At 51.8% G+C, this 5,000-nt stretch overlaps 11 non-coding genes across 11 annotated transcripts; 7 read left to right on the top strand and 4 right to left on the bottom strand.

The window, feature by feature from the left end:
- The first annotated feature begins 79 nt into the window (after nucleotides 1-79).
- trnaq-cug (transfer RNA glutamine (anticodon CUG)) lies at nucleotides 80-151 on the top strand. The gene has a single exon. It is a non-coding gene; the product is annotated as a tRNA-Gln (tRNA).
- A 319-nt stretch (nucleotides 152-470) lies between these two features.
- On the top strand, nucleotides 471-543 carry trnav-aac (transfer RNA valine (anticodon AAC)). Its single transcript has one exon. It is a non-coding gene; the product is annotated as a tRNA-Val (tRNA).
- Nucleotides 544-941: 398 nt separating this feature from the next.
- Nucleotides 942-1,014, top strand: trnav-cac (transfer RNA valine (anticodon CAC)). Its single transcript has one exon. It is a non-coding gene; the product is annotated as a tRNA-Val (tRNA).
- Nucleotides 1,015-1,434: 420 nt separating this feature from the next.
- On the bottom strand, nucleotides 1,435-1,506 carry trnad-guc (transfer RNA aspartic acid (anticodon GUC)). Its single transcript has one exon. It is a non-coding gene; the product is annotated as a tRNA-Asp (tRNA).
- Nucleotides 1,507-2,031: 525 nt separating this feature from the next.
- On the bottom strand, nucleotides 2,032-2,103 carry trnaq-uug (transfer RNA glutamine (anticodon UUG)). Its single transcript has one exon. It is a non-coding gene; the product is annotated as a tRNA-Gln (tRNA).
- A 258-nt stretch (nucleotides 2,104-2,361) lies between these two features.
- trnal-cag (transfer RNA leucine (anticodon CAG)) lies at nucleotides 2,362-2,444 on the top strand. The gene has a single exon. It is a non-coding gene; the product is annotated as a tRNA-Leu (tRNA).
- A 374-nt stretch (nucleotides 2,445-2,818) lies between these two features.
- Nucleotides 2,819-2,890, top strand: trnaq-cug (transfer RNA glutamine (anticodon CUG)). Its single transcript has one exon. It is a non-coding gene; the product is annotated as a tRNA-Gln (tRNA).
- A 319-nt stretch (nucleotides 2,891-3,209) lies between these two features.
- trnav-aac (transfer RNA valine (anticodon AAC)) lies at nucleotides 3,210-3,282 on the top strand. The gene has a single exon. It is a non-coding gene; the product is annotated as a tRNA-Val (tRNA).
- A 398-nt stretch (nucleotides 3,283-3,680) lies between these two features.
- trnav-cac (transfer RNA valine (anticodon CAC)) lies at nucleotides 3,681-3,753 on the top strand. The gene has a single exon. It is a non-coding gene; the product is annotated as a tRNA-Val (tRNA).
- Nucleotides 3,754-4,173: 420 nt separating this feature from the next.
- trnad-guc (transfer RNA aspartic acid (anticodon GUC)) lies at nucleotides 4,174-4,245 on the bottom strand. Its single transcript has one exon. It is a non-coding gene; the product is annotated as a tRNA-Asp (tRNA).
- Nucleotides 4,246-4,770: 525 nt separating this feature from the next.
- On the bottom strand, nucleotides 4,771-4,842 carry trnaq-uug (transfer RNA glutamine (anticodon UUG)). Its single transcript has one exon. It is a non-coding gene; the product is annotated as a tRNA-Gln (tRNA).
- Between the last annotated feature and the right edge of the window lie 158 nt (nucleotides 4,843-5,000).

Here is a 5,000-nt window from a genome sequence, read left to right as displayed (position 1 = left end):
GCAAGAAGACAAAGGCACATAGCGTTGGCATGTGCATATACAGAGAGCGTTTGATGACTGTGTGTTGGCCCTCTGCCCTGGTTCCATGGTGTAATGGTCAGCACTCTGGACTCTGAATCCAGCGATCCGAGTTCAAATCTCGGTGGGACCTGCTTTTGAGGTGTGCGGTCTCGGGGCTTTTCCAAAGGCAGGTGAAGACATGCGCTCAGGAAGTCATGGGCTCTTCCTCAAGACACCCTGTCCTTTGACTTCTATTTGCACTGAAAGGGTCTGGAGTGCACTTCAACCACAATCTTGCCTGTGCGGAAGGATGCCGCCATTGTAGCTGCCAGCTAGTGTTGTCATTCTCTGCAGATAGTCATGGGCAGCTAGAAAACCCACTACTTCATTGGTATTTTTCCAGCAACTGGCGTGTCGGAAGTTCAGGACACAGCTCTGCAGACGGGTTGTTAAGGCACGGCACGTTGTCCGTTTCCGTAGTGTAGTGGTTATCACGTTCGCCTAACACGCGAAAGGTCCCCGGTTCGAAACCGGGCGGAAACACTTTCTCTTCCTTTGCCTCTCAGCAAAAACTCAGTGAAGTCATTGGACCCTGGCACTGGCCAGGAAGCTTAAAGCCTCTGTATCTGTGGGCAAAGAATTAGCTGCCGGTGGGAAGCACAAGTCCCCCCATTGGTGAATTGATCCCGAGTCTTGCGCTTGACAGGTGTAAGGTCCCAGGGCTAATCCTACGGACCCCCGACTACCCACTGCCTCATTGATATTTTCTCCAGCAACTGGTATGTCGCTAGTTTGGTAGACAGGTCTGCGTACGGTTCCGTAGACAGGTCTGCAGACAGTTTTGTAGACAGGTCTGCAGACGGTTCTGTGGACAGCTCCCCCAGACGGTTCTGTAGAGAGGTCGCTTAGGCGGGGCATGCCCCGCATAGCTTTCGTGGTCAGTTTCCGTAGTGTAGTGGTTATCACGTTCGCCTCACACGCGAAAGGTCCCCGGTTCGAAACCGGGCGGAAACACTGGCACTTACTTTGCCTTTCGGCAAAAGCTCAGTCGTGGCGCTCATCGGGCTCCATGCAGAACCTTGTGCGAGCTTCTTTGCCTTTTTTTCACAGTGCAGAGCTTTTTCCACCCTCTCTTTTTTGCAGCTGTTGCTTCTTCTTTCTTTCCTTTTTTTATCTCTCCTTTTTTTTTGTAAATGCACTTATTATGCACACATTTACTGCTGTTGTTTTATGTCTGTTTGTTTTTTATGTACATGCAATGGGCATTTGATTAGGTCAGGCCTTTACTCATATGCAGCAAACTAGATATGAGTTGAGAGCAAGGGAAGCAAAGGAGGGAAAAGAGGCAAAAGGCACTGGCCAGGAAGCAGTCCGGGACGCATGAAGCCCCTGTATCTGTAGGCAAAGAATAAGCTGCTGGTAGGTAGCATAAGTCTCCCCGTCGGGGAATCGAACCCCGGTCTTCCGCGTGACAGGCGGAGATACTGTCCACTATACTAACGAGGATGCTGCCTTTAGTGCACGCTGCACAGACACGGCCCCATGTTCTGGGGTTTACCCAGATTATGCAGAGTCACAGCCAATGCCTGGTGGTTCAAGTCTGCCACTGTTGGGTTGAAATCTTCCTCCTGCCCAGAGTCACCAGTGATGGAGTGCATGACATGACATGAATCACCAGAGCAGTGTGTGCCACTGTTCAGAGTGCCTCATGTTGGCCCCACACGCAAAACCTCTGCATTTTGTTGGTGTGCAGAAACTCTGCGCCTGACTGTGTTGTGGCTTCCAGTGGAGAATGCAGTGCTCATTGGCCTGTGGTCAGTATTGAGGGGTGGCAGCCCTGGAACAGTGATCAAACTGCAGCAACAGCATAAGCCACTCTCAACCAAGTTTGAAGAAGTTCTCCACAGCAGTTTACAAGTCCTTATTCAGTGTATGACAAAGAGGCCATGAGATTGCCACTGTCACTCGGGGTGGGCTTGGGGTGGCTTTGACACACGGCTAGCAAGACCCAGCGTGGTCTCTTCTGCTCAAAGGTCCCACCGAGATTTGAACTCGGATCACTGGATTCAAAGTCCAGAGTGCTAACCGTTACACCATGGGACCAGTCTGCCGTTCAGTAAGTCCGTTGTGAGTGTTTGTCCTCACTTGAACTCACAGCCTTGCTAGATCCGCTTCCTTCTCAGGATTGAGGTTGACTCCAAGAGCCAAGTCTTGGAACAGCAACGGAGCGCTTCAATCAGCTCCCCATCTGCTTTGGAGCGGGAGCTGTTTGGCACTTGATTTCCTCAAAAGCTTGCTCAGGACTGTTTTGCCGTGCCAAGGCAGGCCTGGTGGGCCCGGCCAACGAGGACCGCTCATCTAGTCAGGATGGCCGAGCGGTCTAAGGCGCTGCGTTCAGGTCGCAGTCTCCCCTGGAGGCGTGGGTTCGAATCCCACTTCTGACAGTGTGTGCTTTTCCCTTTGCCTGGCCCTGTTGTCTGGTGCATGACATTAGCATCTGCCTTACTCCACGACCATCTCAAGCCCCACAAAGACTAGTACAGCCAAAGTTGGGGACAGTCTAAATGCAGGCCCACTGACAGCACGACGGCGTGTCAGGCATCTGACTGCTGCTTTGTCAACATGCTGCTCGGAGCAAGCAGTTGACTGCCCAACTGCGTGTGCGGCCAGTGCGGCCTGCTTTCTATGCTGCCGTCTGTTTCACTCTTGTTTCTTAGTGTCCCCTGTGTCCCATTGTGCGCAAGAAGACAAAGGCACATAGCGTTGGCATGTGCATATACAGAGAGCGTTTGATGACTGTGTGTTGGCCCTCTGCCCTGGTTCCATGGTGTAATGGTCAGCACTCTGGACTCTGAATCCAGCGATCCGAGTTCAAATCTCGGTGGGACCTGCTTTTGAGGTGTGCGGTCTCGGGGCTTTTCCAAAGGCAGGTGAAGACATGCGCTCAGGAAGTCATGGGCTCTTCCTCAAGACACCCTGTCCTTTGACTTCTATTTGCACTGAAAGGGTCTGGAGTGCACTTCAACCACAATCTTGCCTGTGCGGAAGGATGCCGCCATTGTAGCTGCCAGCTAGTGTTGTCATTCTCTGCAGATAGTCATGGGCAGCTAGAAAACCCACTACTTCATTGGTATTTTTCCAGCAACTGGCGTGTCGGAAGTTCAGGACACAGCTCTGCAGACGGGTTGTTAAGGCACGGCACGTTGTCCGTTTCCGTAGTGTAGTGGTTATCACGTTCGCCTAACACGCGAAAGGTCCCCGGTTCGAAACCGGGCGGAAACACTTTCTCTTCCTTTGCCTCTCAGCAAAAACTCAGTGAAGTCATTGGACCCTGGCACTGGCCAGGAAGCTTAAAGCCTCTGTATCTGTGGGCAAAGAATTAGCTGCCGGTGGGAAGCACAAGTCCCCCCATTGGTGAATTGATCCCGAGTCTTGCGCTTGACAGGTGTAAGGTCCCAGGGCTAATCCTACGGACCCCCGACTACCCACTGCCTCATTGATATTTTCTCCAGCAACTGGTATGTCGCTAGTTTGGTAGACAGGTCTGCGTACGGTTCCGTAGACAGGTCTGCAGACAGTTTTGTAGACAGGTCTGCAGACGGTTCTGTGGACAGCTCCCCCAGACGGTTCTGTAGAGAGGTCGCTTAGGCGGGGCATGCCCCGCATAGCTTTCGTGGTCAGTTTCCGTAGTGTAGTGGTTATCACGTTCGCCTCACACGCGAAAGGTCCCCGGTTCGAAACCGGGCGGAAACACTGGCACTTACTTTGCCTCTCGGCAAAAGCTCAGTCGTGGCGCTCATCGGGCTCCATGCAGAACCTTGTGCGAGCTTCTTTGCCTTTTTTTCACAGTGCAGAGCTTTTTCCACCCTCTCTTTTTTGCAGCTGTTGCTTCTTCTTTCTTTCCTTTTTTTATCTCTCCTTTTTTTTTGTAAATGCACTTATTATGCACACATTTACTGCTGTTGTTTTATGTCTGTTTGTTTTTTATGTACATGCAATGGGCATTTGATTAGGTCAGGCCTTTACTCATATGCAGCAAACTAGATATGAGTTGAGAGCAAGGGAAGCAAAGGAGGGAAAAGAGGCAAAAGGCACTGGCCAGGAAGCAGTCCGGGACGCATGAAGCCCCTGTATCTGTAGGCAAAGAATAAGCTGCTGGTAGGTAGCATAAGTCTCCCCGTCGGGGAATCGAACCCCGGTCTTCCGCGTGACAGGCGGAGATACTGTCCACTATACTAACGAGGATGCTGCCTTTAGTGCACGCTGCACAGACACGGCCCCATGTTCTGGGGTTTACCCAGATTATGCAGAGTCACAGCCAATGCCTGGTGGTTCAAGTCTGCCACTGTTGGGTTGAAATCTTCCTCCTGCCCAGAGTCACCAGTGATGGAGTGCATGACATGACATGAATCACCAGAGCAGTGTGTGCCACTGTTCAGAGTGCCTCATGTTGGCCCCACACGCAAAACCTCTGCATTTTGTTGGTGTGCAGAAACTCTGCGCCTGACTGTGTTGTGGCTTCCAGTGGAGAATGCAGTGCTCATTGGCCTGTGGTCAGTATTGAGGGGTGGCAGCCCTGGAACAGTGATCAAACTGCAGCAACAGCATAAGCCACTCTCAACCAAGTTTGAAGAAGTTCTCCACAGCAGTTTACAAGTCCTTATTCAGTGTATGACAAAGAGGCCATGAGATTGCCACTGTCACTCGGGGTGGGCTTGGGGTGGCTTTGACACACGGCTAGCAAGACCCAGCGTGGTCTCTTCTGCTCAAAGGTCCCACCGAGATTTGAACTCGGATCACTGGATTCAAAGTCCAGAGTGCTAACCGTTACACCATGGGACCAGTCTGCCGTTCAGTAAGTCCGTTGTGAGTGTTTGTCCTCACTTGAACTCACAGCCTTGCTAGATCCGCTTCCTTCTCAGGATTGAGGTTGACTCCAAGAGCCAAGTCTTGGAACAGCAACGGAGCGCTTCAATCAGCTCCCCATCTGCTTTGGAGCG

The sequence above is a fragment of the Halichoeres trimaculatus genome, unplaced genomic scaffold, assembly GCF_033239565.1.
Source record: "Halichoeres trimaculatus isolate MK-OKI-2021-1 unplaced genomic scaffold, fHalTri1.1 fHalTri1_scaffold_95, whole genome shotgun sequence".
NCBI lineage: Eukaryota > Metazoa > Chordata > Actinopteri > Labriformes > Labridae > Halichoeres > Halichoeres trimaculatus.
The sequence above is the reverse complement of the archived record's forward strand: the minus strand, read 5'-3'. Positions and strand labels throughout refer to the sequence as shown.